This window comes from Heteronotia binoei, chromosome 21, assembly GCF_032191835.1.
Source record: "Heteronotia binoei isolate CCM8104 ecotype False Entrance Well chromosome 21, APGP_CSIRO_Hbin_v1, whole genome shotgun sequence".
Classification (NCBI taxonomy): domain Eukaryota; kingdom Metazoa; phylum Chordata; class Lepidosauria; order Squamata; family Gekkonidae; genus Heteronotia; species Heteronotia binoei.
Window position 1 is genome coordinate 182,617,185 of NC_083243.1, and position 25,981 is coordinate 182,643,165.

The following is a 25,981-nucleotide window of genomic DNA, read 5'->3' on the forward strand; positions in this document are numbered from 1 at the left end:
ATTGAAATCTGCCTCCGTTCCTGAGGACTGGAAGGTAGCAAATGTCACCCACATCTTTAAAAAGGGTTCCAGAGGAGATCCAGGAAATTACAGACCAGTCAGTCTGACTTCAATACCAGGAAAGTTGGTAGAAACAGAAAGTTGGTAGAAACATTGATGAACACGGTTTATTGAGGAAGACTCAACATGAGTTCTGTAAGGGAAGATCTTGCCTCACTAACCTGTTACAGTTCTTTGAGGGGTTGAACAAACATGTGGACAAAGGGGACCCAATAGATGTTGTTTACCTTGACTTCCAGAAAGCTTTTGATAAAGTTTGTCATCAAAGGCTCCTTAGTAAGCTCGAGAGTCATGGAGTAAAAGGACAGGTCCTCTTGTGGATCAAAAACTGGCTACTTAATAGGAAGCAGAGAGTGAGTATAAATGGGCAGTCTTCACAGTGGAGGACGGTAAGCAGTGGGGTGCCGCAGGGCTCAGTACTGGGTCCCATGCTCTTTAACTTGTTTATTAATGATCTGGAGTTGGGAGTAAGCAGTGAAGTGGTGAAGTTTGCAGATGACACTAAATTGTTCAGGGTGGTGAGAACCAGAGAGGATTGTGAGGCACTCCAAAGGGATCTGTTGAGGTTGGGTGAGTGGGCGTCAACATGGGAGATGAGGTTCAATGTGGCCAAGTGCAAAGTAATGCACATTGGGGCCAAGAATCCCAGCTACAAATACAAGTTGATGGGTTGTAAACTGGCAGAGACTGACCAAGAGAGAGATCTTGGGGTCGTGGTAGATAACTCACTGCAAATGTCAAGACAGTGTGTGATTGCAATAAAAAAAGGCCAACACCATGCTGGGAATTATTAGGAAAGGAACTGAAAACAAATCAGCCAGTATCATAATGCCCCTGTATAAATCAATGGTGCGGTCTCATTTGGAATACTTTGTACAATTTTGGTCACCGCACCTCAAAAAGGATATTATAGCACTGAAAAAAGTGCAGGAAAGGGCAACTAGAATGATTAAAGGTTTGGAACACTTTCCCTATGAAGAAAGGTTAAAATGCTTAGGGCTCTTTAGCTTGGAGAAACGTCATCTGTGGGGTGACATGATACAAGATTATGCATGGGATTGAGAAAGTAGAGAAAGAAGTACTTTTCTCCCTCTCTTACAATACAAGAACTCGTGGGCATTCAATTAAATTGCTGAGCAATCAGGTTAAAATGGATAAAAGGAAGTACTTCTTTACTCAAAGGGTGATTGACATGTGGAATTCACTGCCACAGGAGGTGGTGGCGGCTACAAGCATAGCCAGCTTTAAGAGGGGATTGGATAAAAATATGGAGCAGAGGTCCATCCATGGCTATTAGCCACAGTATATATATGTGTGTGTGTGTGTGTATACACACACACATATATTGGCCACTGTGTGACACAGAGTGTTGGACTGGATGGGCCATTGGCCTGATCCAACATGGCTTCTCTTATGTAAAGGAGATGTTTGATACCAGGCATGTCAAGATGAACTTGCGTACCAACTGTACAGCCCACTCAAAGCATGAAGATTGGTGATTAATTACTCTAACAACCTCCTGAATGTCACTCCAGAAGAGTGCATGCTTATTCCTATATGAATCTTGCCACATGCAGACTGCTGCCAAAACAGGAAAAAAAACTCCAGGAAGGTGAGGATGGATAACCCCACACCCCAGGGGAACCACTTTGCAAAGTTAAGATGGCCCAAGAGAGATGGGATACATTTGTTTTGCTACCAATGACTCTAAAAAGTAAAGACCTGTTGGTGACCAGCTTGTCCCCAGGAAGGTGTGAGGTACCCTGCACTGACTCTAGTATAATTCCTAAATAAGTCAATATGTGGCTGTAACATCTCTCCTGGGCGAGCAGGATCCTGATCTCAGCAGTGAGGAACTGAAATGCACAGAGATGATCGGAGCATGCCAGTGTGTCAGCAGGGCCCACTAATTAAAAAAAAAAAAGCAAGGTGATGAGTAATGTGTGGGCACTCTATGAGGTCCTTGACTACCTATTCAAGGAATGCACTAAACATCTTGAGTGTGGCTCAGGTGATGCAACAGCCCGTTGGCAATTGCCTTGTCCACATACCAACTAATTCCAAATTTAAAGCCCAGCAGGCAGAAATCCCCTGGATGAACAGGCAATAGGCAAAAGGCAGGAGCCAGGTGACATTGGAGGCAGAGCCAGGAACAAGGGTGTGACAAGCATAATTAAACTCCAAGAGAGTCCTGGCCATCACATTTAAAGGGACAGCACACCTTTTTAAATGTCTTCCTTCTATAAGGAATAATGAAGGATAAGGGCACATAAGAACATAAGAGAAGCCATGTTGGATCAGGCCAACGGCCCATCCAGTCCAACACTCTGTGTCACACAGTGGCACCTTCTTTTGGGGCTCATAGAATTGGACCCCTGGTCCAATCATTTTGAACCTTGGGGGGTACCTTGGGGAGAGGCACTAGATGCTATACTGAACATTTGGTGCCTCTACCTCAAAACACAGCTCCCCCAGAGCCCCTAAAACCTCCAGAACACTTCCCCATTATACCCTATGAGAATCGATCTCCACATAGGAAATAATGAAGTGCTCAGCAGACGTTTCCCTCCCCCCCGCCCCCTGTTTCCGGCGAGTCTGAAGCAGGGGATTGGCCTCTCTACTCATGAGTTGCTACCAACTTCTTCACAGCAACACAGACACCCCATCCCAAGAGGAAGCCTTTCAATCAGAGACTGGAGCCTCCGGAGGTGCAAAGGCACATGGCCCTTTGGAGGGAAGGAGCCTGGGAAAGCGGAAGAACCCAGGCGGGAAGGAGCCTGGGAAAGCGGGAGAACTCCCGCTGGGACCTGGGGATTGGCAAGCCTAGCTGAAGTCAAAGATGGTTACCCTGGCTACCCATGGTCACTTACAACAACCTGAGTGGAGCAAAGTGGAACCTTATCTTGGTGATGTGATAATGCTGACCAAGCACAGGTTAAGAAAATAAAAGGGGCAATCACCAGCACCACTGCCCCTGGGTGCAACTCTGTCCCTTCTCCTGAGGTGAGTCCCAGAGATCTCAGGTGTAAAACATGACTGAGTTGGGGGAAAAGAAGTGTGTTGATACTGGAAGGAAGCATCAAATCTGTCAAAAAATGTGAGCTGGGACACTGCCAGTCAGCTGAGGCCCCAAACACATGGCTGAAAATCTACAGGAGCAGCCCTTTTAAATCAGCTCTGTGCAGCCACAAGCTAGGCCAACTCCAATTTAAAGGCCACCTGATGTGCTACTGGTCAGCTGTAGCTTGCTACACTTGGCCACCAATCAGCTGGGCAGTCCCTTTAAAGTGCTTCATGGCTGTGATGAGGAGACTCAGGCAGCCTGCTTTGCTAAGAAAATACCTGGCATGAGTTGGCTATGATGTGGGCTTAACTAGCCAAGAGGGGAGGTACCTCCCACCCACAAGATAGGCCCTGGCTGATGCAGCTGGTCTGCCCAGCCCATGGCCAGTTCCATTCCACCCCATACCTAACACTGCTGGCCACCTCCCCCTGACTTGCCCTCCCACCCACCCCCCCCCCCCCCGATCAGCAAATGGCAGCTCCGGGGTGAGTCTGTGCTGTGCTTATAACAAGAAATGTGCTTATAATGAGAAAGAGACCATTCACTTTTGAGAGTAAGTTCCATCCAAAGCACTTTTCATTAAGTTTAATTTTTGTAGCATTTTCAGCACAGAAAGTGTTTTATAATTCTTACCTCATTCAGTCTCACAATAACAGTCCTGGGAGAAAGGTTTGGCTGAGAGGTGGTGAGTCACCAAAAGCCCTCCACTGAGGTTCCTGACTGAGCAGAGGATTCATACAGGGTCTCCACTGTTCAAGACAAAGAATCTATCAGCCGCATATACGCTTCCAATATAATATTCAAAGCAGTATCTGAAGTTTCTCCCTGACAGAGAGAGCAGGAGGAGACAAAGGACGCCTGCAGACAGGTAGAGCTTTCAAAAGTTGTTCAGATTTAGCAAACCAACAGATAGTTCCCCATTTAATTTCTTCTTCGTATTTTTGTCAATGGTTTCATTTATCAGCCTTTACCTGATCATTTTGTAGATTCCTTTGTACTCCGTACGAAGGTTGGCCCTATGGAAAAGAGCAAGAGTCCAGTAGCGTCTTAAAGACTAACAACATTTGTGGTAGGGGATGAGCTTTTGTTAGTCACTGCTTGCTTCTTCAGAAGTGGGTTGGCCCTGAGGACTTCCAGAGAAGGAAAATGCCGAGCTGAGCTGCTTCTCATAAAGGGAGCAGGCTGGAACTGCTGTTCGAGGCAGTGGAAGGCAAATTAATGCCTACTGCCTACTTTTTTCAGTAAGAGATTAGTCCAAGATACCACTTGGTATGCAAATGGTGAAAAAAATGTGCCTAATATAGGGGAAAATATATGCAGGGAAACTGAAATTGGTGTTAAAAAAAAAAGAACGAATCACAGGCTTGGGTTATGCAAGGGAGAAATGGGCAGGAATGCAAAATTCAAAATAATCTCCAGTGTTAGTCTAAAGTCAGAAACTTTCTGTGGCCAGGCAGAACTCTGTTGGCTCTTTGCTTGACCCATACTCAGCTGAAAGCGGAGATATTGCCTCCCAGCCATCTGCAATGGTGGCACTTCAGTTCTTTCTGCTGGTGAGCTATCACAGTGGTGCCAGGATATGCAGAAAGATATGCAGCATAACAGGGCAGTCTTGTTGTCAGGGCTGTGCGGAGGCTGCCGGGTCAGAGATTAGACCTGAAGTGAGAATAAAAGAAGTTCCTGCCGCACCCACACATCCCCTTTGCAGGAAGCTTTTGTATGTGAATGCATACAGCATTTGAAAAATCACCTCATCAGACAGATGCCTCCAATAAGTATAACATATCATATTTTTGCCCTGATCTGGATGGCTCAGGCCAGTCCGACCTCATTAGATCTTGGAAGCTAAGAAGGGTTGGCCCTATGGAAAAGAGCAAGAGTCCAGTAGCGTCATAAAGACTAACAAAATTTGTGGTAGGGGATGAGCTTTCGTTAGTCACTGCTTGCTTCTTCAGAAGTGGGTTGGCCCTGGTTAGTATTTGGATGAGAGACCACCAAGGAAATCCAGAATTGCTACATAGAGGTTGGCAATGGAAAACCATTTCTGAACATCTCTCACCTTGAAAACCCTATGGGGTTACCATAAATTGGCTGGGATTTGACAGTACTTTCTACCACCATCATGTTTGATAATAGCAAAAGATCCACTCAGCATCCACATCTTTGACAGTCGGGTTGCCAATTCCCAGGTGGGGGCAGGGGATCCCCCGGTTTGGAGGCACTCCCCCCGTTTCAGGGTCATCAGAAAGCGGGGGGAGGGAAATGTCTGCTGGGAACTCTATTATTCCCTAGGGCGATTTATTCCCATAGAAAATAATGGAGAATTGATCTGTGGGTATCTGGGGCTCTTGGGGGGGGGGCTGTTTTTTGAGGTAGATGCACCAAATTTTCAGCATAGCGTCTAGTGCCTCTTCCCAAAATATTCCCCAAGTTTCAAAACGATTGGACAAGGGGGTCCAATTCTATGAGCCCCAAAAGAAGGTGCCCCTATCCTTCATTATTTCCTATGGAAGGAATGCATTGAAAAGGCATGCCATCCCTTTAAATGTGAGGGCCGGAACTCCCTTTGGAGTTCAATTATGCTTGTCACAGCCTTGATCTTGGCTCCACCCCTAATGTCTCCTGGCTCCACCCCCAAAGTCTCCTGGCTCCACTCCCAAAGTCCCAGATATTTCTTGAATTGGACTTGGCAACCCTATTTGACAGGAGGCAGTGGTGCCTTTTGCTTGTAAGTTTGGGCAATCAGTAGTTGTGTTATCATTTCAATTAATATGCCACTTTCCAAATAATTTGTTCCCAGAGCAATTTGCAGCAGATTAAAAAGATAATAATAATAATTATTATTATTTACAATAAAGACATATACTAAAGTTGCAGGAGAAAATAGAAAACAAACAAAAAAACACTTTCCAGGAAGTAAAACACTTTGACTAGACCTGAGCAGGATTCTGAGGAGACTTGGATTGCTCTTCAAATGCTGCAAAAACTCTGGCTTAAACCATTTAAAAAGCAAGAAAATGGGTCTAACACACATTTATCTTTTAACTGTTAAATGAAGGCCATTTTGTTGAATTCTACATAAAACAGTGTCTCCTTACCCGTCTAGAACAGGGGCATTTCAACTAATATTCAATAACTGCATCTGAGGAAGGAAGGAAGTAATCTTCATGGAGATATTTCTCTTTGGACAGAACTCAGGATGTATTAAATGGAGGCCAGCATGCTGAAATACTGCAACACTTAAGTGCATGCACAAAAAAACCCCTCATAAAGCAACACTCAATGTGAAGGTGAACAGATGGAAGAATGACAGGGGGGGAAATGTGGGGTGGCTGTCAATAACTGACTGACTTTGAAAAGATTGTTTCACAATCTAAAGACCATTTATTAGGACAATTTTGGAAGTTATTGGTTCAATATGACTTTGAAGAAGATCTGCTTAAACTCTGCATTATCAAATGGACGTAAAATTTTGGTGAGGAAATGCAATTTCAATGATGGGTAAACCTATGGACTAAGGATATTAGATTTACTGCTACAATAAAGATCTGGAGAGGGAAACTAGCTGCATATGTAACAGTGGCAAAACTAATTCTATAAATAAAAGACCACTTAAAGAATTTCAGCAGAAATGTCAAGTCTACTACTCATAGCTAAATAGGGAATAGCTAAATATTTTAATTCCTGAAACTATTGTATACTATATCAGAGGTGATGAAGATATTGATTATAGTAATAACTTTTATTACTCAGTATTTCACTAGTATTTAACTATTTTGTAAGAATAAGAAATTGCTAAATGATTAAGATATTATCTAGGTTTCAGGATGGGTTAAACATAGCATAAAATTTGTCTAACTGTAAAAGATGTAATATTTCTATTATTAATAGAATATTACAACTTGGAAAGTTATCGTTTGTTTTTCTAATAGAGAAAATTCATCTTGATATACTGTGATAATGATGTTTTACTATCTGTTCTATCTGAATTTGTTAAATGATATTTAAGACTATCTAGGTTTTCAGTATGGTTTAAATTTAGTGGAAGAATTTATCTACCTGTTAAAGGTGTAGTTTTTATTGTTAATAGAATATTGTTATTAAGAAAGTTCTTGTTTATTCTTTTAAACAGAAGAGATTGGATTTATACCCCGTCCTTCACTACCCAAAGGAGTCTCAGAGTGGGGCTTACAATCTCCTTTCCCTTCCCCTCCCCACAGCCTGTGAGGTAGGTGGGGCTGAGAGAGCTCTGACAACTCTGAGAGAGTTCTGACTGATCTAAGGTCACTCCAGCAGTTGCATATGGAGGAGTAGAGACTCAAACCTGGTTTTCCCAAATAAGAGTCCATGCACTTAACCACTACACCAAAGAGAGAATTCACCTCAAAATGCTATAATAATGGTGTTTTATTTATTTATTTCTGGGATTTCTATCCTGCCCATTATTTGAGAAGGGGGAAAAAAAGAAAAAAAAATAGGTGTGAAGTGATCACACTGTTGTGTCCTAGGTTCAAATGGAGAACTGTTACTTTTGGAGGGAACTGTTACTTTTGGAGGGAAGCTGAACAAGCCAAGCTTGTACTCCACACCAGGGTTCCAGAGAAGGCCTAAGCGTGCCCAATCAGGGGAAGGATTGAAACATAAGTAGCCAATCAACATCTAGGCTCATACTGTACCCTGATAGGCCCTTAGGCCTCTGTAAATAGCCAATCCATGTACATAGTTAAGGTCCAATCAGAAGGGGGCAAGAATTGTATAAAGGAGCGGGAGGTTTGAATAGAGCTCAGTCTGTGTTGGTGTTCCTGAAGTAAAGCTTGCTGAAATCACTCTCCGACTCTGGTCTCTTACTGCGTCGACCCCAGTACTTTACACACACCTACACTGATAGCACAATCATCGGAACCACTACAATACCCACGAAACCCTGAAAGGCGGCTTCAGTCTGAAAAACACCTATATTTTCCTCTACCAAGGCTAATATAATTTTGTGAGGCATTTCTATTGAAGGACAGTAGGAAGGACAGTGCATTCTTCAGTGCCGTAGCTCTGATTCTGGCTGTCATTTCCCTCTCAGGACTGATTCTTTACCTTCCAGGAAAAGCCAGTATCTCCAGAGCAACTCACTATTTGGTCTTCAGTGAAAGAGGAATCAATTGCTACATCAGTCTACATTCAAGCTTCCACAAGGAAGTGACAGAGAAGAGAACAATGGTGGGAGATAAGAAAATGTTTTGGGGTCACTCCTTGGTTCTTTTAGCTTGTTATAAAAATATCAATGCTTCTTTCTTTCCATAATTTCAGCATCCCTGCCAATGTTTCCCCTAAGAGCCTTCAGGAACTTTTCTGCTAACAGCAGTATTAAAATAGCTTCAAGCTGCCTTGCAGCCATTCTCCAGAACTGTTTCATCTTCACACAACAACAGGGTAATAAATACCACCAACTCAAACAGCCTGCCGTTCTCAGTGGCTCCAGATTTTCACTTCTTTGCCAGAAAACACCATCTGACCATTCGAAGGCAAGTGGCCCTCCAGGATTTCCATTGAACAGAGGCAAAGCTGTAGATACATATTTTTTTTCCCCTTCTATATTGGACTTGGCAGAACCTATTCCCACACACAGTGCAATTACAAGAAATGTATTCTTCCATTTAGAAAGCCCTTAAATGATGAAAGTTGCATGAATGGTTGTTTTTAAAAAAGCAAATATCCTCCATAGCTGTAAGATTTTTTTAGGGGGGGAAACATTGGTTTTTTAATCCTGCAGTCTGAGTTTTTAGGTTAGATCTGAGGTGACGCATTGTGGCATTTCTCCGCCAGGCATTAGATGTAAAGGTATTTGAAATGAAGAGCTGAAATTCATGCCTTCAGGTGGTGAGTGAAACATAGGCTTTACCTATCATTATTTCACAGGCTTTAGAAGATGTGGAAAAGAGAAGTCTGAATACTGGCCCCTCCCAGCCGGTTGGCTTTGCCAGCGATAGGCTGGGGGGACGCTATTGCCTACCCGGATGGAGGGAAGGCTGAGCCACGTCCTGGCCATCCGGAAATATGCTACTGGGTGCGGAGTCCCAGTAGCCCCGGCCCCACCCAGCGCTTGGCAGACTTTTTCAACTCTCGGCCCTCCCACCCACCCTTGGCGGTACAGGTTATTTACCGGTCGCCTTATTAGGGGCCAGGTAGGAATTTTTTTTTTCATTTTCACTGAATTGGCCTATGTGAATTTGTTTTTTGCCTACCTTGTACTGCTTTATGGCGTTAGTAAGTTTGGGAGGAATTGTTAGTTGGTCGCTGGGCAGGATGGGGTATGGGCCAGTGTTTTCAGGGGAGCACCTTTTAAAAATATGTTTGGAGCCCATAGTTTGGCAAAGTCCCCCCCCCCCCCCCCATTCTCATAACATCATGGCATGGAGATACTCAATGATATAGACTGGTTTCAAGATTATAGATTTCATTGTAGGCTTGCCAACTCTCTGTTGGGGAATTCCTAGAGATTTGAGAAACGAAACCTGAGGAAGGAAGACAGGGTTTAGTGAAGGGGAGAGACTTTAATGGAGTATAATGCCATAAAATCCATCTTCCAAAGTGACCATTTTCTCCAGGTCATCTCCGCTGCTTGCAGATAAGTTGCAACAGCAGATCTCCAGCCACCACCTGGAGGCTGGCAACTATAATTTCATTGTCATGAAATCTTGTGATGACATTAAACTTGTCTGACAAAGCATTAGACATGTTAATGGAGGACAGCCCTATCAACAAATATTAGTCGAGATAACTAACTGGAACCTCCTTGTATAGGGGCAGAACATAAGCAACATTTTTTGAAGCATGTACCCATTTTTAAAATAACTTCCTTCTCACACACATGCTTATCCTCCCATACAGTCACTTTTATAAGTCACGAAAGAAAGAAATCTGAAATAACTTTGTAATGATAATTACATTTTTTGTCATTCTTTCCCCTTGTTTTGTAAACATTTTCCTTTGTAAGCGCCAATAAATTATTAATTTGTTGTAACACTACCTTTGCCCTTGACATAGCAAGGGAAGGCAGGCTCCAAAGAGCACATGTGCCACCCAGTCACTCTCGCCTTCCCGGGTCTGTGCTAAGCACAGATCCAGGAAGACAAGAGCAGTGTGGCAACGCAGCGGCATGTGCTTGTGCTCCTTGGAACCTGTCTTCCCTTGCAAACCACCTTTCCTGCCAAGACTGGATTTTCTGGGTCCAGAGGATTGGGCTGGGCATTGATGAGTCAGTCGGAACACATGTTCAACTGTCTGCAGTTGAACATGGAAAGGTGAGAGAGGCAGGGTGATGTGGTGGCATATGTATGTGCACTCCTCAGAGCCTGCCTTCCCTTGCAAGGGAAGGCAGGCTCTAATAGTGCACATGCCATCCTTTCGCTCTGCTAAGCACAGACCCAGGAAGCCTTGGTGCCTGCCTTCCCTGGGCAGGCCCTAAGGAGTGCACACCCCACCACTCTTGCCCTCATTGGGTGACAGAAACCCTGGTGCTGGGACTGAACACTTGTACAGTTAGGCCAGAATCTGGGTCCCTGGTATACATGCTGTAACAACAGAACAAATGCCCTGATGTACTAGCACAAACGTCTGTGTGTCTATGTGTTTTCATACTGGGGAACCTCTGCTAGGTGGAAAGACAGAATAGAAATATCTTTCTATGTAAAAACAAATGTCCTGGCTGACTCATGAACACCAAGCCCAAACCCCTAGACCTAGAAACCTAAAATTTGGGTGAGCATTCCTTCCATGATGTAAGCACCCACTAAGAAGGGATATTTAGAAATTTGAAAAAAAAAGTATAAAGTGTGTTTTTGCATAGGGGTAAAGCTGTGCTGTGTGGCTGGCAGGCTATTGCCTGCTTGCACGGCCCTCTTTCTGATTGGTCAGCTGCGGAGCTCTGTGTTCTAAGGTAAAAATCTGTTAACGGAGACTGCAGACAGTTGAACGGGTGTCCTGACTGACATATCAATGCCCAGCCCAAGCCCCTGGAACCAGAAACACCAATCCTTGCAGGAAAGGTGGTTTGTCAGGAGACTAGAAGACAATATTGAAGGCAAGAGAGCCAGTTTGGTGTAGTGGTTAAGTGTGCAGACTCTTATCTGGGAGAACCTGGTTTGATTCCCCACTCCTCCACTTGCACCTGCTGGAATGGCCTTGGGTCAGCCATAGCTCTGGCAGAGGTTGTCCTTGAAAGGGCAGCTGCTGTGAGAGCCCTCTCAGCCCCGCCCACCTCACAGGGTGTCTGTTGTGGGGGAGGAAGGTAAAGGAGATTGTGAGCCACTCTGAGACTCTTCGGAGTGGAGGGCGGGATATAAATCCAATATCTTCATCTACCTCACAGGATGTCTGTTGTGGGGGAGGAAGGTAAAGGAGATTGTGAGCCACTCTGAGACTCTTCGGAGTGGAGGGCGGGATATAAATCCAATATCTTCATCTACCTCACAGGATGTCTGTTGTGGGGGAGGAAGGTAAAGGAGATTGTGAGCTGCTCTGAGACTCTTCAGAGTGGAGGGCGGGATATAAATCCAATATCTTCATCTACCTCACAGAGTGTCTGTTGTGGGGGAGGAAGGTAAAGGAGATTGTGAGCTGCTCTGAGACTCTTTGGAGTGGAGGGCGGCATATAAATCCAATATCTTCATCTACCTCACAGGGTGTCTGTTGTGGGGGAGGAAGGAAAAGGAGATTGTGAGCCACTCTGAGACTCTTCAGAGTGGAGGGCGGGATATAAATCCAATATCAAGGGACATTGTATCCACACAGCAAACATTAATGAGCTCTGTTGTGTCACAAACAGCTACCATTGCCAGATGTGTCTTGCGGATTATGCACAAACCTATCCCTCAGTATAGAATTCAAGAATAGAAGGGATCATTTTTAAGGCACGTCTGGGGAAGCCAATTCCATATGTGTCACATTCAATACATCTTCATTTATCAGGACAACGGTTATGTTACTGCAACGCCACTCTCACATCTTGCTTCATATTGTTGGGGGTTTTTTTTGTAATGGGATGGTCAGTACAAAGCTAGAAAGAGACTCAGCCCCCTTGAGAAACATAAAGGTACACAGTGAATGCATCTGTGCAAGCTACCCAGGATGCCATTTCAGCTATGCTCTGAAAAATCTCAGATATTGCTTGCTACTGTGTTAACTTTCTAACATTCATAAGCTAGATCACGACTAGGGATGGAAATGAACAAAATCATGAATCATGATTTGTGCAAAAAATGGATGATTTGTGGTTTGTTCTGAACTGATTTGTCTGATCCCTCTGCACCCATACACAGAAACGAACCAGCCTTTTTTTCCTGACATGTAATTTGGTTCATGTTTGGTTCATTTTTCCAGGCAGCCTGGTATGATTTCCAGGCAGCCTGGCATGATCTCCAGCCCCCTGTGCTTCTGGTCAGTTTCCAGTGAAGCTCATTAGATGCTGCAGCTTCACTTTTCCCAGCCCCCTGCAGAATCTAGTCAGTTTCACCGGAAACTGACCAGAAGGCAGGGGCTGGGGAGAGTGGAGCTACTGCTTCTAGTCCATTTCATTACCCTCCAAGCTACCTGGGGGTGAAACCCACCAGAAGCTGCAGGGCAGTTTCCCTTTCTTTCCCCAGCTCCAAGGAGAGCAGTTTACTGGGGGCACCTGATTTGGGGGGCTGTAGCTTGGTCCCCCAAAATCCAATTTACACCAAACTTGGAAAGAAGGTAAAGGAGAGTTTGCTGAAGAGTTTGCCATATGTTTAGCATCTCTAGCCCACTCAGGGGCCATGCTACACCTTCCTGAAATGAACAAACCAATGAACCATGAGTTGTTTGGGAAATTGGAAAAAAACAAAACAAAAAATGAAATGAACCACCGATTTGGCAACTCAAGAAACCACAAAACAAAATGAACCACTATTTTCACATTCCATGCCCATCCCTAGTACGCAGTGTTTGTTTACAGGCTCTTCCTCCTAGAATTTCAGGAAAGCTATTTATTCATTTGGAGAGAGACCACTGATTCCTGATTCAGGGAAAGAAAAACACAGTTCTGGATGTCACATTCTGCAGTTCTTATGTTTCTGTGTCCTTTAATCCTACAGTAGACATTCTTTTCCTCTAAATGTACTGATATGTGTGTATATTCTGCTGGAATTAAACCATGGTGAAAATAAGCTGTCATGGTCTGGTTTGAAATATTGGTAAAAAGGAAAAAAAAGTGGTTAGATGTGGTACCTCCCATCTTCTACTTTGAGCCTCCCCTCAAGAAGGACCATACCAGTAATAAATCACCCCTGAATTAAAGCAAGGTTAACAATCTTGGTGTGGGTGGGTGTGTATGCATGCTTCATGAACCTTAGGAAGTGGCTCTAGACCATAAGAGCGAATGATATTATACCTCTTGTCTTAACAGTGCCACAAGACCTTTTTTTTAATTTCAAAATGGTGGAGTGTTAGCAAAAAATGTTGAGATGGAAGAAGCCTATAAAGAAGCAGGAAGTACTTGTGTTTGGTTGGTGGGAAGAAAGAAAGAAATCAGGAATGTGATGGCTCGGTTGACAGTGAGCTGCACGCTCAATCCTTCATATGAGCATCTCTGCCCTCTTCCCCCATCAAATGGATAATGGCTGCTCTGAGTGCCGACAGTGATCACCTGTTTGGGTTGAGGAGCAGGTACCTCAATCGTTTTCCCACATGCAGATGATCAGTGTTGCTTAAGCAATCCACCTATCAGCAGGACACCCTCAGTCCTGGAACATCATGCACACATCATTGTCTTGTGGCTTGTTCCCCTTTTCTCTCTACAGCCGTTTCCTACATGGTGAAGGCAAATACCGAAAGGACAAGATATCCACAAAAGCCTGTTTCCATATACAGGATCACCCTGTATATTTCTAATATTATCTCCCTTCAATTTGTTCATTTTCGACCTTGTTTTTATTCCGCATGAAACAATCACCAAATCGTTGCAACCCAATGAACCACAAAGTGAAATGACCCGCCATTTTTGAGTTCCGTGCCCTTCCCTAATCAGGACAATAAGATGTAACTTTGGCCCTTTACTCTAGCACTATTGTGTTTACTGGGGCAAACTATTAGGAATCAGCTGGTGTAAGCTTATGTAAAGCTTTTTTGTTACTTACATAGTTTACAATCCATCACATAGTCTTCTTTGTACTACGCATTATATCATACCATAATGCTCGTACCCAGCCAAGGTTTTATGGATGGTAATTCATCAAAGGGCAAATGAAGAACTGTTAACCAACAAGAAAGATATCTAAAATACCCTTTTAGAATGGTAGTTACCACTCCTATCTTTAAATAGTAGAGAAACATAGAGAATCCTAAGCAAATCTCTGCAGGAGTGAGTTCCATTTTATTTAATGAGGCTTTCTCCCAGGAAAGTGTTCTTAGGATTGCACCTCTCACCTAAAGGAAAGGAAAAAAGCAGCTTTGCTTCTCCAGATGAACAGAGCTAGTTGCCAGCATTGTATGGGTCTAAGGTCCCCACTCGGTGTGACATTTAGATGTGAGCTGTAGGTTCTGTTCATTTATTACATATTATAGCACCAGGTTTGGATCAGCGCAGCAATGCACACGGAAAAGGTCTTCAGCATTCATTTAATATTGGTAATATAATTAATTTGCCCCACGTTGTTTTGCACAGAATCTTTAGTGACTGTTATAACACAATTAATAGCCATAGCCATTTACAAAGTAACAAAAGAAGAAAGCCCCTGGATCAAGGAACTTAAGAGACAAGCAATAGTAATGAGCGCAGTGTACAAACAACATTACAGCTACTTAGTTTCTGATGTTTTGTTTCCGTTGGGAGGGAAGAGTGAGAAGCGAAGCCAAAGGCTTCATCAAAGTATTGGCTTTTGAGAAAAAAGAGAAATGTGGTGCTGTGTTGCTATTCTGGGATGATGGCATTAGTAGAAGCAAGGGAGAAAAGGTGCAGCTCTTTTATCATTCTGTGCTAGCTGTAGGGCAGTTAAGATACATCATAACAGTAAATTTAAGCTCTCTCTATATTTGAAAATAAGCCCATATGCAAACCGTAAAAAACCCAAGTTATATCAGTAATGCTTTCTGCATTCTCCATTGCTCTAATCTTTGTTTCTCAATGCTCTAGGAAAATTTCATGCATATAATGGTGGGACAATTTATTCCTCAAGCTTCATTTATTTACATTCTAACAAATTCTGTCTAATCAGTCTGGTTGTTGCATCCCTTTGCTTTCCCCAAAAGAGGGCTGCATTAACTCATGACGAATGGCATTTCAGCCTCTGACATTTATCACTTCAATTAGTCTTAAGTGGATCTGAGTAAATATGTGATTAAATTAGAGCAAATCCTGGGTAAAAGCTTGTTTCCCCATTCTATATTTTACACTGTAATTAGGTAAGATAGCAAGGCATTCATCATGTCTATAAAAAGCATTCCTAAAAACCACTATAAGAACTGATATAGGAGAAGAATACGGCTGTCGTGTGGAAATAGTGCTTTCACTGCAATAGGTCTCAAAGACCCTATAGATCAAAGAATGAGACAGTGTTTGTAGAAATTGTAGATTCAATTGACGTTACATAGACATGTGTTTATCTTATAATTCTTTTCTTTGTAGAAATCGTCATGCTGTGTTTATCTTGCAGCTCTTGGAGTATTCATCCCAGACATAGTCACCAAATTTGTAGCTATGAAGCTCATTGTGAAGGCCTACCGTTAAGATGCCCTTTGTTTAATAGTCATGTTGTGCCCTGCGACTTTCAATTTGAACAAAGCTTCTCCTACATAGTCAGATATATTATTGAAATTACCAAAATCAACTAGATTTCATTGCCTGATTTTGACACCTGCATAAATTAGCAAGAACTGATTGCAAGTTTAGCTGGGTTCATGGGCAGACATGAAAAGGATGCAGAGATACCTATGCAGTAAGTCCCAAAGAGATTGGTTTTCTTTTTTATTATGTGCCTTTAAAAAGAAGAAGCAGTACTGGATTCAGGGCCGGCTCGCCCACTAGGCAAACTAGGTGGTTACCTAGAGTGCCGAGAGGCAGGGGGAGCTGAATTGGGCTCCTCCCGCCTCCTATGCCCAAGGCTAGTTTGCCTCCTCCCCCCCCCACAGCTGCTGCCAGCCTCCTCCTGCCCATTGCTGCGCTCCGCTCGCCACCGCCAGCCCCCTACAGCCCACCAATGCCACCGTGCTCCTCTTGCCTCCACCACCACCAGTGCTGCTGCACTCCATTTGCCCCCCTCCCCCTGCTCACCATGACTACAGCCCTACTGGCTTATGCAGTCCACGCCTGTGCGTTTTGTTAAACGTGCAGGCACGGACAGTGAGCGCAGGGGGGTGAGCGAGCAATGCGTGGCGGTGGGGGGAGAGCGGAGCACAGCGGCAGTGGGTGGGTGGAGGCTGGTGGCAGCCACAGCAGCAGCAACAGCAGAGGGGAGTGCAGTGGCCACAGTGGGGGGGGGGATGAGTGGAGCACGCCCAAGGGGATGCCGGTGGGGGATGCCTGCATAGGGCACTATTTGCTCTTGAGCCAGCGCTGATTGGACTGGTGAGAAAATGGTGGCTGCTGTGAGATGGCAGTGCAATAATGTGGGGCAGCTTTGCAATTGTTCTAATAGGGCACATTCAAATTCTCTTTAACACATCAGAACAGCTCATTGAATGACCAGTTTACAGCTGGTAAGCAGAACATGTGCTAAACCAGTATGTGATCAAACATGACTATTCAAAACGTGACAAAAAACATGAGAAAATGTACACAATACTCAGTATTTCATGACTACACAGGGGCGGGGGGCGGGGAGGGAACCAATACTCTAAAAATCTCTCTCCATGATATGTGTAACAAAGTGCTTAGTGGACTTCTGGGGGAGGAAAATGCCGAGCTGAGCTGTCTCTCATAACGGGAGCAGGCTGGAACTTCTGTTTGGGGTAGTGGAAGGCAAATTAATGCCTACTGCCTACTTTTCTCAGTTATTGAATAGTCCAAGACATGCACAGAAAACTTTAAGGAGATTTACCTTGGCTAAAAGGGAGCCCGAGAGGGGACTTCTTTGAAGCTTTGAGGGGTCTCAGGAGAAGTTGCATGGTCATCATCTGCAGAAATGCCCAGAGTCATTTATTTGACATAAGCTCGTCAGGATCCTAACCTTCTTGGACATTGCTAAACATCTAAAGCTTTGAAAGACCAGTGGAAACTTGGATAATTGGAAGAAAAGGTACAGAAGATTACTTTTTCATTCCGGAGCTATTTATAGCTTTAAGGGACAAAGTTAAAAGGTGGGAAAAGAAAATATAGAGAGCTTGGAAGAAGAGAGAAGGAATAGGTGAAATTTGGATTTTATAAATATAAAGGACAGTGTTAAAAACTGCTAAAAAGTGAGAAGGAATTTATTGTTTTGTCTACTTGCAGTTTTGGAAGTAAAAGCAACATCGTCATACTGGAACAGACCTGCAGCACATCTGAGCAAGTATACATCAAGTATCGTGAGATCTCCTTGTGACTTTGTGGTAACAAAAACAGGAAGTAGTGGAAAGAAAACCTACTCTAGGAATATATACCATTGAGAAACATCGGCGGCCATTGCTGGGAGGCTAAATTATAAACATTCTTATAAAAAGAATTCGGGACAGTATAAATTGTTGGAATCAACTGAAAAGAGGGTAAGAAGATAAGAACTATTGGTCATATCATTTGTGTGGTCCTCGGAATTTTTAAAAGGGAAAAGAAATTGCAAGAAGTAATAAAAAGTTGCGGCCGCCATTTTGGAACATTTAAAAACTTTAAAAATAAATATCTGGACTTTGGGAGCTCAGAGGACGGTGAAATTGGGCTTGCCGTAAAGGGCAAGTCCTACTCTTTTGAATTCGATAGTCAAAATGAAAATCGGTGAAATCTAAAATTTTGTTGTTTTTTGAAGGGTTTAAAAGATTTAAAAATTTATATCTTGGTCCAGGAAGCTCTGAGGAAGGTGAAACTAAGCTGATTATAAAAAGCAAGTCCTAATCTTTTGAACCTGATAGTTAAATCCAAAATCTGTGAAGTTAAAATTTTTGGTGTTTTTAAATGTCTGAAGCCAAGCAGCCCCGAACAAGGGCTCTTTCATTGGAGAAGATGCAGGAACAATTGGACGCGATGGAAGCCAGAATGATGAGAGGGGTGAGGAAGATGATAGATGAATCGAAAGAAGAAATTATTGCAGAGATTTAAAAGGATATGGAAGATCTCAGAAAGGAAACTGGGGAAACATCTAAGAAAGTGCAGGAAGTAGAAGGAAAAAATGAAAGTATATGATTCCACCTTGTTGAAAATTCAAGAAAAGGTGACAAATTGATGGAAACTCAGATACGTCTGAGAGGAGTGCCTAAAGTGGAGGATGGAGATTTGAAAGGATATATATAAAAAAAAAATTGCAGAATTTTTAGATGAAGATCCTGAAGAGACTAAAAATATGTATGATTATATGTACAGAGTGAACTCACTTTATGCCAAGAAAAATAATCTACCAAGAGATGTTGTTATATATGACAAAGGAAATGGTGGGAAGGATCATGAATACAAATTTTGAAAAGGCACTGATAGTGGGAGGCAGTAAAGTGAGAATCATGAAGGAATTGCCAAGGCAAGTAGGAGAACATATAAAAAGCTGACAGAAAAATTGAGGGACAAAGGCACGAGGTTCAGATGGATTATACCTGAAGGTTTGAGCTTTAAACACCAGGGGAAAAGAGTCACACTTTCAAATGCTCAGGAGTTGCGTAGATTTTTTGAAGAAAATTAAGAATTTGCACCATGATGGATTACAAATTATTGTCTTGGAATGTTAATGGACTAAATTCACCACAAAAAAGAAGGGCAACATTTCATTGGATTAAGAAACAAAACTGTAATATAATATGTTTGCAAGAAGTACATATTAAACAAAAGGATTATAAATTTTTATGGAACAAACAATTGGGAGTAGAATTTTTTTCACTAGCCGAACAGAAGAAAAGAGGAGTGGTTTTATAAATCAAACAAGAATTGGAGCCAAAATTAGTGTTTAAAGATAAGGACAGAAGATTTGTAGCAGTGGAGACAATATTAAATGGGAAAAAAACGTTGTTATTGGGATTGTATGCGCCTAATGGTGCAAAGGATGCTTTTTTAAAAGACATTACACAACAATTTGATGAACTGACCTATGATCAAGTATTGTTAATGGGAGACTTCAATGGAACAGTTAAGAACTCATTGGATAGATCTGGAGGGGAAAAAAATAATGGGGAAGAAGGGAAATTGCCAAAGTCTTGCTTTGAATTGGCTAAACAAGAAAATCTTGAAGATATATGGAGGAAATTTAATCCTGAAGTGCGGGACTATACTTTTTTTTCAGCAAGACACAAAAACTTTTTCTAGAATTGACATACTGTTGGGAACTAAAGACTTAAGTTTTATAACAAAGAAGATAGAGATTTTACCTAAAATAGGGGCTGACCATAACCCAATAATGTGGATTACAAAATTGTCCAAGAAATTGAGAAGATGGAGATTGAATGAAGATTTGCTACAGAATAAAGAAACAGTGACATATCTAGAAAAAGAAATTAAAGCTTTTTTTCAAGTGAATGATAAAGAAGATATTGATTTTCAGATGGTCTGGGATGCTTATAAAGCAGTAATGAGAGGAGTGTTGATTACTTTGAATAATAAAGACAAGAGAAGAAAAGAAAAACAGTTGTTAAACATTCAAAATGAAATAAAGAAAAAGGAAAGGGAGTTCAGAAAAAGACCAGGGAAAAAGAAAATTTTAAGGGAAATTACAATACTACAAACTCAATTGAGACATTTGTTGAATAAAGAAGTGGAATGGAGTTTGAAAAGACTTCAGCAGAAAGCCTTTGAGGGAGCAAATAAACCGGGAAAGTATTTGGCTTGGCAATTGAAGAAAAATAGAATTATTAACAGAATTGTGATAGATGGAAGAGAAGTGGTTACTCAAGAGGGAATAAAAAGACAATTTTTTAAGTACTATGCCAAACTGTTTAAAGGTGTTATAATAAAGAAAGAGAAGATGGATGAATATTTACAAAAGTTAAAAATAGAACCCCTAACTGAAAATATGAGAAAAGTTTTGAATGATCCAATTGAAAACATAGAAATTGAAGCAGCAATCAATGCAATGAACAATGGAAAAGCTCCTGGGCCAGATGAATATACAGCTAAATATTTTAAAACTTTTAAGGATGAATTAATACCAAAATTGCAGAAGTTGATGAATATAATAAGAATAAAAGGGAAAGTACCAAATACATGGAAAGAAACTGTTATTATGTTGATACCTAAAGAAGATAGAGATGCCACGAATGTAAAAAATTACAGACCAATTTCGTTATTAAATAATGATTATAAAATATTTACAAGAATCTTGGCAGAACGGCTTAAACAACATTTGATAAATTTTATAAACGAAGATCAAGCAGGGTTTCTTCCCAAAAGACAAATAAGAGACAATATTAGGACTGTTGTAAATATTGTAGAATATTATGAAAGACATCCAGAAAAAGAAGTAGCATTATTCTTTGAAGATGCAGAGAAAGCATTTGACAATTTAAGGTGGGACTTTATGTTCGTGGTAATGGAAAAAATGAAGCTGGGAGTAAGTTTTATAAGAATGATAAAAGCAATATACTCCGAACAAAGGGCAAGGTTGTGCGTTAATGTGGATCTTACAGAAGAAATGAAAATTAGCAAAGGTACTAGAAAAGGTTGTCCGCTTTCACCACTGTTGTTTATAATGACTCTTGAAATTTTATTGATGCAGATTCAAGAAGAAAAAGATATACAAGGTTTACGAATAAAAGGATGTGCTTACAAATACAGAGCGTTTGATATAATATTTATAAATGAAAACCCCATACAAGTTACACCTTTGCTGTTAACTAAAATACAAGAATATGGGGAGTTGGCGGGACTCTCTATAAATAGAGAAAAATTCTAAAATTCTGTGTAAAAATATACAGATGAATAGACAACAAGAATTACAGAGACTAACGGGTTGTGAAGTCACCTCTAAGGTAAAGTATTTAGGAGTGGAGATAATAATGAAAAATATTGATCTGTTTAAAAATAATTATGAGAAGTTATGGCATAAAATGAATGAAGATATGCTAAAATGGAATAAGCTTAATCTGTCATTGCTGGGTAGAATAGCTGCAATTAAAATGAATATTCTACCAAGGATAATGTATTTGTTCCAAACTTCACATTTTAATTAGTTCCTTGAGATCTACAGGTTCTGGCTTCTAAATTCAACCTATATGATATCTTGCACAAGTGTCTTATTCTGCCAACCCTTTACTCAGAGTGGCTTACAATTTCCTTTCCCTTCCCCTCCTCACAACAGGCACTCTGTGAGGTAGGTTGGGCTGAGACAGCTCTTTCAAGAACTGTGACTGACCCAAGGTCAGTCAGCAGGTGCATGCGGAGGAGTGGGGCCAGAACTCTCAAGAGGGAAATGGAGAAATACATGGGATTCTTTGAAACAACATCATTTTCGTGTGCTACAGATTTGCCTCTACTTGAAAGCAGTTTCTAAACTTTAGATACGTTACCACCTTCCTCAGTTCTTCTTTGGGCCTTGCTTTTGATGTCCAAGACTGAATGATGACCTCGGAGCAACCATGTTTTAACATACTTTGTTGGATCAAAGGCTGCTAAGAGAGGTCCAACAAACTTTATAAACAATAAAGATGTTACGGTTTTGATTGGCAAGGAGGTCCTTTAAAAAAAAAAAGGTATTCTTGTGATGCCACAAGTGATGTCATGTTGCTCTGGTACCCTCGTGAACGTTTAAACTTATTTTTTTTGATAATTTTGTTTCCCAAAGAGGTCCATTCCGCTGCTTTTCCCCAGAAAAAAAAAAACCCTGATTAGAACCCCCTGCAGTGATTACCCACCTCTCCTCATCTCCTGTGGGGTGCCAGACATCTCTACTCCCTGCCTCAATATCCGTTCAGCACTCACCCCCAAAGCCACTCTCTTCTTTCCCTCCCAGCAAATCCCCCTCCACCAATGCACCTTGAAAGGTGCTAGGCAACTCATGGCATGCCATCGTGAGATCTACCTTGTGCTTTAAGTTTTGTTCAGTCTTCTATTAGCCATGTTCAGAATTAGATATAATGTTTACTGAAAGATGCTGTGTGAAGCAATATAATTATGTGAGTGACCTAATAAAGTGCTAAATTATAGTTTTTTTTGAGTTATACATCTTGGCCATAGTTGTTGAAAATAAAAATAAATTAAAAAGAGGATGCTGCTGCATGCTTACCCAGATGTTAACTCCATAAAAGTTGAGGTGCAGAAAGATTTAAACAGGAACTAAGTTAATTGGATTATAAACCATCTGGCCTTATTGGTGAAATCAGGTTATACAATTCTCCAGATAAAAGTCAGGCGATATTTGAAACAGGAAATAGAAACTAAAATAGATTGTAAGGCACCTTCCATGTACTGTTTGGGCTTGGGCTTTTCTGTGTTTCGAGACGTTAAAGACAATCTATGCTCTATTCTGAATTTAAAAATTGAGTTTTCCTCCCAAATTGCTAGAGCATCCAGGAAAACCATAGAGTTTTCCCAGAAGCTCCCAGAGCAACCAATCTGTGATGTCGCCAGCACAATGCCATCACTTACAAGTGATGTCATCATGCTGCCGATGTCAGGAAGAGATCCCCCTGCTAGCCTACTGCTGACTGGCAGGCTGGAGACCTCCAAAGCAGGAGAACCTCCACCCTGCCTGGGAGTTTGGCAGCCCTAAAAAGTATGTGGCAAAGTCCTAATGAGTCAATATTACCTCAAAACATATGTGGAGGTTCACTTGTTCAAAAGTTTCAGCAAATGTGCCAGATGCACCCCTTTCTGCAAGTTAGAAACCTTAGCACTACAATTTATTGTTTTAGACTATATTATTGTAAAATGCACTCTGTGTTATGTTGCAAACCTCATTTTGTTCATGTCACCTCCATTTTGATGCACCAGCCTGCTTGCCTTCATACTTTGTACTAGGTCAAATGATATGACTCTGAGCAGCTTACAATAAAATGCAGAGAACAAGCAGAGAAAGCAAGACCGCACCTAACACAACCATGCTAACTGGCACCCCAAGGTGTCATCTGGAAAAGTCTCACACTTAATCAGTGTCTGGCATTCATATTATCCATCAAGGACTTCAAGCCTGTTAAAAGTATGCCTTTAGACACTAGCAGAACCTGTTGCAGTTAGCATTTACATTACCTAAATGCAGAATCCAAGCCTGGAGAGAAAAGTAATCTTTTGTGTCTCTGTTGCTTGCTCCAAACCTGAGGAATGAATCATTTCCCAAAGTGTCTTTATGGCCAAGCTCCAAACCCCTTGTGTTTGTAAAGCTGCTAAACTCCCACCATACTTCAGTGCATATTTCCCTTTGGGATTTACTTGGGGCTACTATTTGAAAGTAGCTCTGATTTGTACTTTTTATTTTTTCTTGCTTTCAGAAAGAACGAGTGCTAAGGCCAAGGATGCATAAGTTTATGATGCCTAAAAATAAAATAAAATAAAATCCTTGGTGCAAATGTTACCCAAATGTTGTTTGGAGTATCCTCTTGTGTGCCGAGTCCAAATCCATGCACTTTGGGGCAACTTATTAAGGAATCGCTGCCTGTTATATACTGGGGTCCTAACTTGAATATCACTTCAATATGGGAAACAGAGTGATTCCCAGAAATAAATGGGCAGAAAACAGAACAGTGTCAATCTTTATTGTGAAAAATGTAGAAGTAGAAATAGTGAGAGGCACCCCACAAAAACTCCTGACACCTATGTCAAAACACCTAAGTTAGTTACCAGAAGTAGCAATAAAATGGGGATAAAGAAAACATATGAGCCTGATTCTGGAGACAGATGGGACAAAGGAGATAAATTACACACAGCAATGCTGTGCATCAGATGATCCCAGTTGGTTATTGGGATGCAGATACAGGGGCGTAGACTTTTCAATTTCCCGGGGGGGAGGGCTGGGGTCAAGTCAGAGGCATTTGATCCAGTGACATCATAGGGAGGAGCCAGTGACATCACAAGGAGGGGCCTCCATTATCACTTCCTATGAATTTACAGAGAAGCTCCCCCCCCCCCCCCGTAAATTTAGGGAGCACCCTCCCAACAATGCCCATGGACTGGGCCAAACCCAGGAAAAGGTAGGAGTTGGCCAGTGGTTATAGTGGTATCTCAGAGGTCTCTTGCTGTGTCCTGTTTTTGAAATTCACTTTTAGAATAGTCACTTTAAGATCTGCAAATATACATATCATGTGCATAGGACAAACCAATGGTTGCAAATTTGACAGTAAAAGGCAATACAGAAAAGTTTTAGGGGAACGTTTTATAAGTTTCCCTGGATGTTCACTTACAGGTGTCTTTGTCAAGTCGGCGCTCGGCCTGAGAAGGCACCACAATCTCTTTCACATATTCCCATTTCAAAGCAAACTACATAACAAAGGAAAGGGGGGGGGAGGAGAGTTCGAGCTAGCAGCTTTGGCATACAGTATGACTTTTACCCAGGATGCTTCTCTCCTGAACCAAAGATGGAATACAGACTTGACCAGAATTAAAGCAGACTTGACAGTCTTGTTTCTGCCTCATTAATAAAGTACGATTGTACTGAAATTGACAAAGCTATGGCATCACAGATACCTTTGTTTGATAAATTCATGGGTCTCTGACTCAGGGCAGAATACAAAACAGTTTCTGGGTGCTCAATTTCTGAGCCATGTACAAAGTTCAGAGTTAGTTAATACTATAGCAATATGTATGCAACAAAGCAATATAGTGTTATTGTATTAACTAACTCTGACCTTTGTACAATATGTATGCAACGTAGCAATACAGAGGACATGCAAGTTAGGGCTTCAGAGTGGGATCTGCCAGACCCAGGTTCTTACTGTGGAAGCTGACTGAGTGATTTTGGACCAGGCATAGACTTCCAGCCTAACCTGCCTCTCAAGGTTGTTGTTCAGATCACATGGGAGGAGAGGAGAATGATGAAAACTGCTTTGGCTCCCCCACTGTAGAAGCTGCAGGGAGGGGGAAGGCAATGGAAAGCTGAAGTCAGAGGGCCAGTTAAAGGAAAGGAGGTAGGGTTGCCAACTCCAAGTTAGGGGTGGGGCCTGGAGAGGGTGGGGTTTGAGAAGGGATAGAACCTCAGACAGGTACAATGCCATTTCCCTCTAGGGAGGCACTAGAGATCACTCAGATTTACAACTGTTCTCTAGATGACAGACATTAGCTCCCCTTGAGTGTCAGTATATCCAGTCTACAGGCCACAGCTAGATCTAGATGATCTAAATGACAGCTGAACAAGCTGGCATTGCTCCAGGTTGCATCAGCCAAGATGATGTAATGGGGTAGTGCTTAGTGACTCAGCACTAAGCTGATTGGGTACTGAATTGTATAAATGTACTATATGCCTGTACTGAGTGTGGTGTGTGTATAGTGGATGTGTTGGCGGAGCACTTTGTCAGTCTGCATAAATATTGTAAATAAACCTTGTATATAGTTAGCTTAACAGCAACTGTGTACAGTCTTCCTTCTGAGTCTCGAGAAGACCCCACACTAAGTGCAAACGTTGAGGTGGGGAGGGGGGTCAATGCCTTCACTTGGGTGGATGGGAAGACAGCAAGGGTGAACATATGAAGATATGAAGCTGCCTTATACTGAATCAGACCTTTGGTCCATCAAAGTCAGTATTGTCTTCTCAGACTGGCAGCGGCTCTCCAGGGTCTCAAGCTGAGGTTTTTCACAACTATTTGCTTGGACCCTTTTTT